Here is a 12,368-nt window from a genome sequence, read left to right on the forward strand (position 1 = left end):
AGCCGGGCACGTCCACACCACGTGGACCAAATTTGCTGGCTGATAGCAAAATTTGCACTTTGACCTGAATACTGTAGGATGCCCCTTGCTGTAGAAAAAAAATTATTTTTGCGTACAATGAAGCCTACAAATTCTTATCGTCTGTGTATATCTGTGCTGAAGACGAAGATGGTGGTGTTGACTCGTGCACACGCGGGCATTCGCAATTAAACGCGAAGAGAGGACGAAGACCACGGGTGCTGTCGTGTGCACACCATTCAGCTGTCTCTGCACTGCAATGGTGAGCCGCTTGCTGTCTTTCGGTGTTGTCACCGCATACCACTTTTATCCCCCAAGCCGCGCTTGGCACCAGAAGCGCACGTTTCGCTCGCGGATATGCCACCATGAGTGCTGTATTTAGGCAACGCGATGGGGTGGACTACGCACCGCGCTTGCACGGTTGCTGGTCGTGTCTTCATTTTGGCGTCGAACGAAACCATAATGCCTATGGGCTCCGAAGTATGCGTCGTTTAATGCTTTATTTACCTACAACGGTGTGGCGCATGGGCTGTGCTTGCAGTTCTGCAGCTTTCTATGAAGACATGGTTTCAATTTCCGGCCGCGGTGTCTCCTCTTTTAGGAAGGCGGCATTTTAAAGCTCTTGAGTACTGAGTCATCATGGCAAGTTGGGAAATCAATGCGGTGTGAATTAATGCGCTGAGCTTTACGACACTCCCGGCTAAAGTTGTGTGTACCTTGAACACGTAGCAATACATTACTTCTCAGCGTTTCTATTGCGGTTAGAGTTCTCGGTGCTACTATACTAGGCTAAGCTTTTGGGAAAGTGTTCATGCTCAGCGGTGCACTAACTTCCCAGCTCGTTCCTTTAGTATTTTTTCTGAGAATCTACTCAATGTGCTCTTAGTCATTCGTGCTTTACTACAAGGATGAGACCACAAAAACGTGCCCTTAAACTTTGTTTTGTTTGAACAGTGACTTCGCACATCGTTTATTTTAAAAATAAGGGCTCTGTATTCGTTTCAAACACCTGACGAGGCTTAACATGAACGAGAGGCGCTTACATTCATACATGCATTGTGCACACGTGGGTAGAGATGACGGGCATAAAAGCTATTCGGAACCACTTTAATTATTTCACACCTAACCTATGAAAAAGCGCCTAATGAATCGCGTTTCTGCAGTTGCTTTCGGCCCCTGCAGTTGCTGTTTGCTGCTTGGTGATCCTGTCGGGCGGGGCGGCTGCGATGCAGTACGCCATTCTCCAGTGAGTTTTCCGCAGTACAGATGACACCGCTCAAAATATAATCAGCCGGTGGGAGCGCGTATTGGTGTCAATCACTACTGTAGGAAAAAAAAAGCATCATTGTGCTGCATGAGCCTCACGTTTCTTAACGAGCTAGTACGCATTACAGCGTTGTATTCATCTTAATACTTGCACCGCTTTATTTCAGGCTGCCGCTAGCGAAAAAATTCTGCGAAATTTTATGCACAAAAAAAAGTAATGAAATGTGCGCACTCCATGATTTCCACCATGCACATCTATGGGCTGTCGGCATCAAAGAAAACGCGAACGGGACATTCAAACCTCAAACAAAAAAAGAAGGAAGAACTAGCTGATTCAATATAGAATAATAGTATTGTTAATCATTACATCTCAGTAAAGCCTCGTCACCACTTTTCTATATTGATAATAAGGCGTGTTTACATCATCCTGCAATTAAGAACACGGTAAGTGAGGCTCATTGAGTCAACACTGCTAAAGACGAGCATACAGTACTCAATCCGGGACTGGCTTTCACCTTCTTGCTTACAGAATTCGCCCCTTTCAGGAACTACAATAAGACGCGCATGCGCAGTCACTGGGCCGAGAAAATACTATGATGAAAAAATCCCGATCGCGATGAGGAGCGAGAAGTTTTTTTTTTTTTTGTCGCGTACAGTTAAGCAGCTTCCTTTCACAGCCTTTCCCATCGCAATATTCATTCTGTCTAGTGCGTGCGCATGCTGACTGTTGTTCACGGGGGTCTACAATGCAGGTGCCCCTTGGGGTTAAGGTTTCTTCACTTAATTTTCAAATGCTGTAATTGTATGGGGGCACTACGGCAAGGCTACTGTTCCTTTTTTCTAGAACTGTCAAGTTTCCCTTAACATATGGCACCACGTGAATTCCACCAGTCACGCGTTGTTTGCCCCGTGCGTGTTAAGAGTATGGCTATGTTCCGCAGGCCTTTTCCGAGGGACGACGAAAGCCCCAACAGTGGCGTGCAACTTCCGGGAGATGCCACCAGGTCCGAGTCGGAAGACGACGACAACGGTTGGTCCGAGCAAAACATTTGGGTGATTGGTTGGAAGAGAAGTTGGCCTTTGTAAGGAGGTATATTCGGTATCTGTATTGGTATGCGAGGTTTAGCGCCCCGAATCTGCAATTCGGCTATGAGAGGGACACCGTATTGCAGGTCTCCTGATCGATATCGACCACGGGGGGTTATTCAAAGTAGATTACATCGCAGAGCACACAGACTTCTTTTGCATTTCGGGGAGGTACATTTGGGCGGCAGCACTGATGCAAAAATCACCGCGTCTGCCTAAGTGAAAGCTTCCCAACGGCAAAGTCCGCCAATCCGGCTCTCAGGAAACGGGCACGAACCTGACAAAAACTCAGTTATAATCATGTAGAAGTTCATTTCTTATCTTAAAAACCTTGCCGGCGCGAAAATTTATTTGCTGACACGTCATCCTGCCCAGCTTTCTCGCGCGCGTAGCATGTTTGGGAAAGGCGGCTCAGGACTTCCCAGGCTGAACCAGCAGAACCGAACAGCTCAGGTGCTTGCGTAATAAAGCAGTTTTTTCCTCCGGCTCTATACCATCCCTACAGTGCACTTCAAAGAGTGGCAGATCTTATACGTGCCAGCTGTTGGAACCGTGAAGAAGTGACGAGGGGAGCAAAGTGAAAATGAAATACGAGGGTCTGGGAAAAAGTAACCCTAAAATGCTGATGAACATCGCAGTCATATCGCACAGTGTTTTCTTTCGGATATGTTATTTTCTGCGTCCATATGGTGCAGTGCGTCATGGTTCATTAGTATGATGGATTGGATGGCTCCACTAGAGCACATCAAAGATGGTCGTCTCCTTGGAGGAATGCACTAGACAGGAACAGCATGCAACAATTTTAGTAATTTTTTTTTTAAAACAGGCTGAAAAGCCAGCTGGCATTCACGGAGTAATAAACGCGCAGCATGGGGCTACCTGTATGTCTCTTCTTCAGGTTTAGGACTGGCACAAGCACTTTCAAAGTGGGGCTTCGACATTGGTCAGCTCAAGTCGCTCCGAATACTCGCGCTGCGATTACGCCGATTGTTATTGCTTCAGCGGAGGCCATCGTCCAGGACAACTGTCTGTTCGCTGTCGACGAGGCAGTGCAATGACTTATGATTAGTCATGGCACGGCGCATGAAATAAATCTGGAGCAACTTGCACTAAAGGAAAGTTTGAGTTAGGTGGGAAAGAAGAAAACTCACTCCCAATTTAACTTACGGCGTATGGACAGCTGTTGGGCGCTGTTATGCCGCTTTAAATCTGCTTAAAATCTCTTACTACTGCGTATCGCAGCTGCAGGCGAGTGCATAACTTCTATTCATAGAGGGACAAGCAAGAAAAAGCAAGTGCATTCGTCTTCACCGAAGCCGAGGTTCGCACACCATCGCCCAGCAAATTGACGTTGACACCTTTCTGGAACTGTCGAGGAACTGACAGCTATGAAAAGAAATCAGTACTTTCGCCTTGTCGAGGACCGCCTCAGTCCTGATATCTAGTGATAACGCCTTAATAATAATAATTGGTTTTTGGGGAAAGGAAATGGCGCAGTATATGTCTCATATGTAGTTGGACACCTGAACCACGCCGTAAGGGAAGGGATAAAGGAGGGAGTTAAAGAAGAAAGGAAGAGAGAGGTGCCGTAGTGGAGGGCTCCGGAATAATTTCGTCCACCTGGGAATCTTTAACGTGCACCGACATCGCACAGCTCATGGGCGCCTTAGCGTTTCTCCTCTATAAAAACGCTGCCGCCGCGGTCGGGTTCGAACCCAGGAACTCCGGATCAGTAGATAACGCCTTGGCTTGCTCACTTCTGGTGCCGTGTAGCGCCGTATGCGCGGCCACACGCAGTTCGTTCAGCTCTGCAGTTCTCAATTTTCTTTACGGAGTGTATTCTGTAGCGTAATCTGCACACAGCGTAAACACGTCACCTAGCGCCCAGAGATTACCACATTTTCGGACCTCTTAAGGAGGCTTCCTGCGGCATCAAGTTAAGCACGGGCGATGAGGTGTGAGAAGAGGTGCGCACAAGTTTGGAGGGTCTACTTGAAGAAATTTATTTCTTCTTTAGTCAAGACTTCATAAGTGTTCACGCATATGCGTTGAACGGGCTAGGAATTGTGTTAAAAAAATTTAAATGGTTTTAGTCCTAACTCTATATTAAAAAAATAAAAATGTTCTTAAGGTTACTTTTCGACTGCCCCTTGTAGAATTGATATTCTCCTCCGATATATGCTCACACTGCCGTCTTAACTGTCGGTAACTGCTCCAACAATTGACATTAGCGCGTTTATTTGCCAAATCCAACTCGAGAGTCGAAGCTCCTAGCTACACTTCCTGGCTGGATGTCGGTTACGGCTGTTACAAATAGCCTGAAGCCCAATAATAACGATGAGACGGACGCATAGCTCCCGAACGCTTGCGCATACCTGGTGACGTGTATGTGCACGCAGTGCAGAGCAGGTGGTACCAAGCTGCCCCGTGGACGGGTGTCTTCGCGCCGGCGACCACAAGCCGCGAGCAGCGGCTGCCGTTTCTCGGGGCGTCGCCACCCCCGCCTCCAGACCCGGGTCCGGCGTCGGAAATTGAAGACCCTGAAAGGGACTTCGGCACGGCGGGCGCTGGCTTCGACTCGGCCTGTGGGCCCCGCGAACGCTGCAGCAGCTCGCTGGGACTCGCATGCCTCAAGTGAGTCGCTCTACTCTTTTATGCACAGAGACTACTATGAGCAATGCAAGGTTATCAGAAATGAATGCATAGCTGATGCTCCAGTTTCACTTTCACAGGTTTACTAGAAGGATATTTAGTGCGTTGATCTTTGTGATGTAGAAACGGGTAATCAGACCGGGGGCATAGTTCGAATCTATGGTGAGCAAGATTAGTCGATTTTTTTTTTTGCAAAGCTGGTGAAGTGATCATGTACGTCAACACATAAACTGTTAAGTTCCATCGTCAAATCTACCGATAAGCTTAACGTATTCTATTTCGCGCTCTATTTTTCCCAACGAGGAAGTCTTACGCAAAGACCCTGCTAAATATGACCGGGCCGGCAGCCAGATTTAAGGGTTCATTGATACAGCAGTGCCAGTAATTACCAAATTAGATGACCGCTTAGTATCATAGCGGAACCGCGGAAGTGAATTTTATGTATTTCGTAGCAAATCTGCACTGAAAAAATCTTTTTGTTGCCATTATTAAAGGGTAATATCACCATAGGAACGTCTTGCACTGACGTAGGCTTAGATCTTTTCTGTCGACTGAGCAATAGAGATGTTAACTGCCGCGATCTGTATCAGGCGCGAGCCACACAACATTGGCCACTGTCGGAATCGCCGCGGGGTACTTGCTGCTCAGTATTGCAAAAAAAAAAACATATGGGAAAGGTCGTTTCAATGGAATAGCGCTGAAAAATCAGCTTCTGCTAACTATTTCTGTCGTTTTGCATTACTACTCAACCAATCGTACAAGTGCAGGGCTTGTTGGTTCACCGCATTTTCAAAGCAAAGAAAATCGACGCAATGAATGACGTACACATACCATGCCTTAAAGGATGGGCGCTTACTTCCACTTTATCTTTTTACATCGAAGACCGTATGCGCATGCGCGCGCTTTGGACCAAATAAAAATAGAGCATTCTTCACTAAACTTGATGCCACAGCCCGTCCCGCAATGGTATATTGTGTGCTTGTTTTTCATAGCTCTGAATTTCTTTTCTTTAAAACCATGGTGAACCAGACATATGTTCTTATCGTCCGACGATTCATGTAATACAGCTAACGCGGTGGCTCAGTGGTTAGGGCGCTCGACTACTGATCCGGAGTTCCCGGGTTCGAACCCGACCGCGGCGGCTGCGTTTTTATGGAGGAAAAACGCTAAGGCGCCGGTGTGCTGGGCGATGTCAGTGCACGTTAACGATCCCCAGGTGGTCGAAATTATTCCGGAGCCCTCCACTACGGCACCTCCTCCTTCCTTTCTTCTTTCACTCCCTCCCTTGTCCCTTCCCTTACGGCGCGGTTCAGGTGTCCAACGATATGTGAGACAGATACTGCGCCATTTGCTTTCCCCAAAAACCAATGATTATTAATTATTATTATTGTAATACAGCTAAACCTAACCTTACCTAACACAAGCATACAAGTTTTTCGCAGAAACCCCGATTTAGGAGCATGGCATATAAGACTCGCAGTGTTCTAAGAATATATTCAGAAGTACACTCTGGCGATAACTGACGCGTGCACTACGCAACACTATAGCAGGGCCACATGTGGATCGAATCTAACTCTGGGAGCAAAAGAAGCTGAACCGCCAGGAATCACTGCAATTCAGCTTCTCTAGTCTATTTCCTTGACCTGGGTAACGTCGTTTTATCTTTTATTAAGGGTCGAGCACGAAGACTACCGCTGCGGCTGCGCCAAGGATACGCCTGTGTTCATCAACGAAGGTGGCGTGAAGAAGTGCGTCCGAGGTATACGCTTGGATCCGTGGCTGCTCGTTTGATATTTTTCCGAGATTACGTGAAAGGTCTTTTTTTTTCGCACTGCTGCGCAGCGTTGAAGTTGTCTTTCAGCATAATGAAGCGCTTGTTGCAACAGGACAGTGAGAGAACGTCAGCAGGTGCAAGACTTCTAAAGATAATTTGAGTGATTTGTTAGCTAAACGCAGTCATCACTCCTGAAACAACCGATAGCTCACAGCGCTCAATTAGGCCATTGCATTTTGACGAAGACTTAATAGCCCAAAAAAGCCGCCGCGGTGGCAGAGTGGCGACGGCGCTCGGCTGCTGGCCCGAAAGACGCGGGTTCGATCCCGGCCGCGGCGGTCGAATTTCGATGGAGGCGAAATTCTAGAGGTCCGTGTACTCTGCGATGTCAGTGCACGTTAAAAAACCCCAGGTGGTCGAAATTTCCGGAGCCCTTCACTACGGCGTCCCTCATAGCGAAACCGAGAATCGCGCTAATGAGGCCAATTTCTGCGTGACGTAATTTCAGTACTGCGGCGTCTTCCCTCGCTGCAGCCAAGTCGATGTACGAGTCATGCGTGAGCCACCAGGAGTGCAGCTACCAGAACCCGAACCTGCAGTGCGTGGACTTCCTCTGCTACTGCCCGCTGCCGTACGTGCTCACTGAGGGCCGCCGGTGCCTTGCACGTAAGTATATGACCTGCGCCTGTCCTGTTCGCCTTGTCGTCTATGTTTGTTTTGCGCAGTTCCTTTCTTAATGACGTATGCGACCGCTGGAACGCGAAGCGGGTCATATAGTCTTCGGAAACGCACTATTGGAATTTAGCTAATTACCGTACTAGTTAACATAATTCGCCTGTTTTCGACGTCCGTCAACACTGGTATTAATATGCCGAAAAAAGCTTCTTTTTACCTTAAAACCCCCCATTTTTTTAAAAACTTAGTGGCCGGATTCCTTGAGACACCTCGTATAATTGTTTGGTATGCACTAAGAGTTTGAACGGAGATGGGCGACACAGGATTAGGGAATAATACCAACACGCTAATGAGGCCGCGTTTTACTCGTCTTAACTACCGTCAAATAGTTGGTACCGAATCCGGTGTAGAAAAAGAGATGACCTTTATGAGCTGTGCCAATTCATTTTGATTTCCTCATTTTCGTGGAGCGTTTGAACAAGAGCTGTATTTCTCTTCTTCAGCATCGTCTGCTCCGCATAACAACATGCTCTTCATCATCGTACCTGCAGCTGTACTGATCGCCGTGGTACTTATCATAGGCGGTGCTTACACCTACAAAAAGTGAGTGCTGTGTTTGACACTACAGAGGGCCTACTTTAGAGCGCGGTGCCATTGTACTAGGGATAATACTCTCTCTATATTCGTAGCTACCCTCTCTCTGGGTCCCTACAGTTACTCTGCAGGCTGGTTGACCGAGCCTTTGTCCTGTGCAAAAGCAGCGCATCCACAGCGTCTAATCATCGTGAAGCGTTGGAGACAGTAAAGTGTAGGTGTGGCGCACGAAGTCTCTGCGCAACATACAGGCAGTTATGCGCCTTTCAGGATTCGCCTTTTTCGCAAGATGTGGCGCCCTCTGGGCAGTATCAAAAAGTGGTTGAAAACAAGCGCCAACTGCGCCTTCAAAGCGGAAAGTTGTATGCTTGACAGATGCTGCCATCTGTTGCTTGTCCCTGTGACTAACACGAACTGCTCATGCGCAGTAAGAGCTGGCGGTTTTCAAGCAGTTGAGCTGGAGGGGAAGAGGCGCGCATGCGCAGAGGCGCCGTATGAAAGATGCGGATTACTGTGGCCTTGATTTTTGTGCTGCCTCCTCCACCCCTCTTCTTGGCCAGAAGAGTACGCCACGTCAGAGCATCATTTCTACGAATCTAGACGGCTATGAGAACGAATTTTGCAGTGACAGCGGTACATGACACGTTCTCTGCGCCGCAGTCGTAGCATGTAGTGACCAACAACTTAGTGCTGTGAGTGCTGTGTTCATTTACTGGCTGATGGGAATGCTATACGGGCCATTCGCGCTGCCCGGTGCTGGCGCTCTCGAAGTAGGGTGTCTCGATGCAGTGTTCTTCTTGTAGTGTGGTGACTCCGGTTGTTCGATAGGGAGACATTATTTTTGACTCACAAGGTGAAAATGCTTCTAAAATTTAATCTGGAGCAAATAGTTTGATGTTTGGAAGCAGTATTGGACATTCCCACATGTCGAAAACGCGAATATACTGATTTCCGCCAAAATATTTCGATGTTGCTAACTGAACTTGTGTCCAAAATGGGCGATGCCACTACCCGGCCAAAGAAAGCTGCTTTGATGCACCCTATCTCGAAGATGGCTCATGCGATCGTGGTGTCCTGTGTCTGTGCCGCAGCTCGAAACAGGTGACGTACAGCGGTCCCTTTGAATTCTTCGCCTCTTGGTTCAGTGAATTAAGAGTATGGGAGCTTTTATTGGGCATAAATCCTTAGCTTATTAGCTGTCTATAAAATTAGCCCCTCTCAAATTTAACCGAACATGTCTTCATGTGGGGCTGATTTATGCGTCACGGCTCCTTATTGCTTCTCTGGTGGAGCACCTTCAGGCAGTAGAAATTGCGGGCTTTGCGCGTGCAGTCCGGTGAATATCGGTCAGCGCCGTGTGTGTCTCCGGCCACTTTTCGTCACTCCCGCCAACTATGCGTTGAAAACGAAGAGCATCGTTCGTATTAGCGCGAAGGAACATCAAATAAAGTTCAGGTGTAATCAGTGTGTGGTGTCGATGGAATGCAAAGATCTCCGCAAGACTATTGCCGCCGACGCTCAAGGTTGAGAATATATCTACCGAGCGGGGCACGCCTATTCTACCTTCTACCCCCTCTCAACACATTTTTCCACCCGCCTAGAGACCCCCCGCCGCACAAACAAGTTTCTTCATCGGACTCCTACCACCAGACGCTCACTTTCCCCAGGCTCCATCGCCTACAGCCTGTTCACCCAACAAACACTACGCACACATACATGACACTGGTGTGGTGATACTCCCAAATTCCCACACATCGCATGGACACCCTACCACTTAAAGCCGCCCAACGTGGCACTGGAGCAGTGGAAGGCGACGCGGGCCATCGCCAACGCATCCGCGGAAGCTAGTGGAGTCCCGGACTGAGGTCCCTCCCCACAATCCGCTTCGGTTTCCTTTTTTTGCAATAAAAGTTTTTTGTCTCTCCGAAAGACACTGTCAGCGGGGCTAGTTTTTATCCCGGATAGAAACGTAAGCTCACGTTGTTAATTTCGTGCAGCGACGGTCGCTAATGGCCAGATCAGACTATTCTCATTAAATATTTATCCCAAAATAAGGAAGCATGAAGGTGGCCACCAGGGAAAAAAAAAAAACAGCAGCGAGGCGATGTGTGCGCGCTGTCGAGGATGTGAAGAAGGTATGTTGGTTAGAACGTCATGGTCGGTCGCTGTCTCCGCCGACGGATTCGGTGTTGTAGATTGCACTGTGAGCTGCCGCGCCAGCTTATAATTCATCCTGGCCTCGAAAAGGAAGCAAGCTGCAGCCTGAGTCGCTTTGGGGCCCCGTAAACCATAAGCAAAAAAGAAAACAAAAGTCGGGGGATCTGGAGTCGATCCTCCCATGCGAAGTTGCTTGCGAGACGTCGCAACAAAAGGATCGACATTCCGTTGCTTTGTGTTGTTTTTTTTCGCTAATAAGAAATCAAATCTGTTGTTCGATTTTATCCGAATTCTTATTGCACAGCATTAGTGTGTTAGCGCTCACGAGAAGTGAACGAAACACTTACGAATGCTGTAAGGCACGAAACGTTACTGTACCTCAGTATTATAGTCAGGGCCAATTTTAACTGTACATACTGATATCCTAGTTATGAATGAAAAAGAGGGCAAATGAACAGCTTGTGCAATTAAATGATATTTTTAAAGCGCGTTAAAACTTTTGACTTGCGGAAGCTGGCGTCAGCCTTCAGCCAATCAGGGGCCCTGCTCGCAAAGCTTTTCACGCGTAAGGGCGATTCGTGGCTGGCTTCGTAATGCCGCTTATTAGGCGAGCGAGTAGGCTTTGCGAACTTGGCGCCTAGTTTCAGCTCATGCCAGCCCTAAAGCCTCAATGACGCCGCACAGTTTGAGAGGCGTGAGAGCATGCCGCGCATTTTGGGTTACGCACTGCTTATGCCTGCCCTCATTCATTCGATGCCCTTATGTCGGCTACCCAGACTTCACAGAAGGAATTATACTGGACCATCGATCACCGAGCAGACACTGGGAAATGGCGACATGCGGAGAGTTATCAGGGCAGACTCTCTTAATCACGCAAAACCTTTGCAATTGTGGCCCGTGCGTTCAAATCTGTCTTCGTCTGTAGACTCATGACGCATGGCTCAGTGAAAGTTTTTTTAAGTTGATGGTTTACCTAAAGAGAGCATATATTTTATTTTCGAAGAGAGCAGATGTTTAGGAAGGCAGGAAAGCAATCCATACACGCCTGTACGAATTTACAGGTGCTATTGAAAGAACACGATTTACCAGAATTCACTCGCCACAACACTATAGCTTAAAAAATTTCGCAAATGTTTCTCGAATCCTAGAAAAAAAAAAGAAGGAAAGCGCTGAAATTGTGTAAATATTCTGTTGCGTTAATTGCGTTAGTTTTTTACTTTCGTTTCGTGTTATTTTGCTCTGCTAGGTATATTATTGAATACGTTTTGCGTCCTGCACTGTACCTGCTGTCATCAAGTGATGAGGCAGAAATGTCTTTCATTGCAAAGAAACTGGTGCACTGTTACCTGCATGCCGTGGAAGCAAAATAAGGTGAGCTGTTGACAACAGCGGCACACAACATTGCTGGCCTCTTTATTCGACGCTAGGCGCGCACCTTTGTTCTCTTCATCTTGGTGAACTGCCAGAAGTCCAGATGTACAATGTACGCGTTGTGTAAGACGCGTGAGGTAAAACAGGACACCCTGGTTCTTCTGTAACGGCATGCATGAGACTATAACACCACTGGTGAAAGTGAATCGATGCTGACCGGACTGTATCGTCAACGGATGCGCTTCTGGGAAAGAGGACATTCTGAACTTCCACTTCCGTTGATATCTTCTGAATGAAATCAATGAAAAATTCGCCACACGTTTTTCATAGTGCTACTGCGAATTTATGCGACTGCTGCAGTGTTGCAAAATGTCGATGCCAGCCGATAGAAGTGTTAGTACCTCTGTTTAGGTGCGTGGGACGACCGCTATGTTTATGTCAAACAATCAAGTGCGACACGGCACATATCAGCGCTAAAAAGCGATACTGTCTGTCGCTGAGTTTTCCGCAGTACGCAGCATAGCGAAAACATTGTTACGTTTTGTCTATGATATCGGTGAGCACACCCTTGCGGATGTTCTCGGGAGAGGGATTGCTCCCTGTTTTCATCAAAGAAAATACCGCCACATGTTTGCGAGCTCTGACCTTCCGCCTCATGAACCATCCGAGATGTTTCTTGAGCTGTTTAACGGCGTCTCACGACCGCGCGTCCAACCCAATGGCAACGATGGCTGCACTAGGCACGAGGCACGCGCTGTGCGCACGAGATGGTCAC

At 47.7% G+C, this 12,368-nt stretch overlaps 1 long non-coding RNA gene across 1 annotated transcript; it reads left to right on the plus strand.

Annotated features, from left to right (window-relative positions):
* Window positions 1–217: 217 nt before the first annotated feature.
* LOC144128702 (uncharacterized) lies at window positions 218–2,303 on the plus strand. The gene is made up of 3 exons (XR_013313816.1): window positions 218–280; window positions 1,182–1,264; window positions 2,226–2,303. It is a non-coding gene; the product is annotated as an uncharacterized LOC144128702 (long non-coding RNA).
* Window positions 2,304–12,368: the final 10,065 nt, after the last annotated feature.

Source organism: Amblyomma americanum, chromosome 4, assembly GCF_052857255.1.
Source record: "Amblyomma americanum isolate KBUSLIRL-KWMA chromosome 4, ASM5285725v1, whole genome shotgun sequence".
Classification (NCBI taxonomy): domain Eukaryota; kingdom Metazoa; phylum Arthropoda; class Arachnida; order Ixodida; family Ixodidae; genus Amblyomma; species Amblyomma americanum.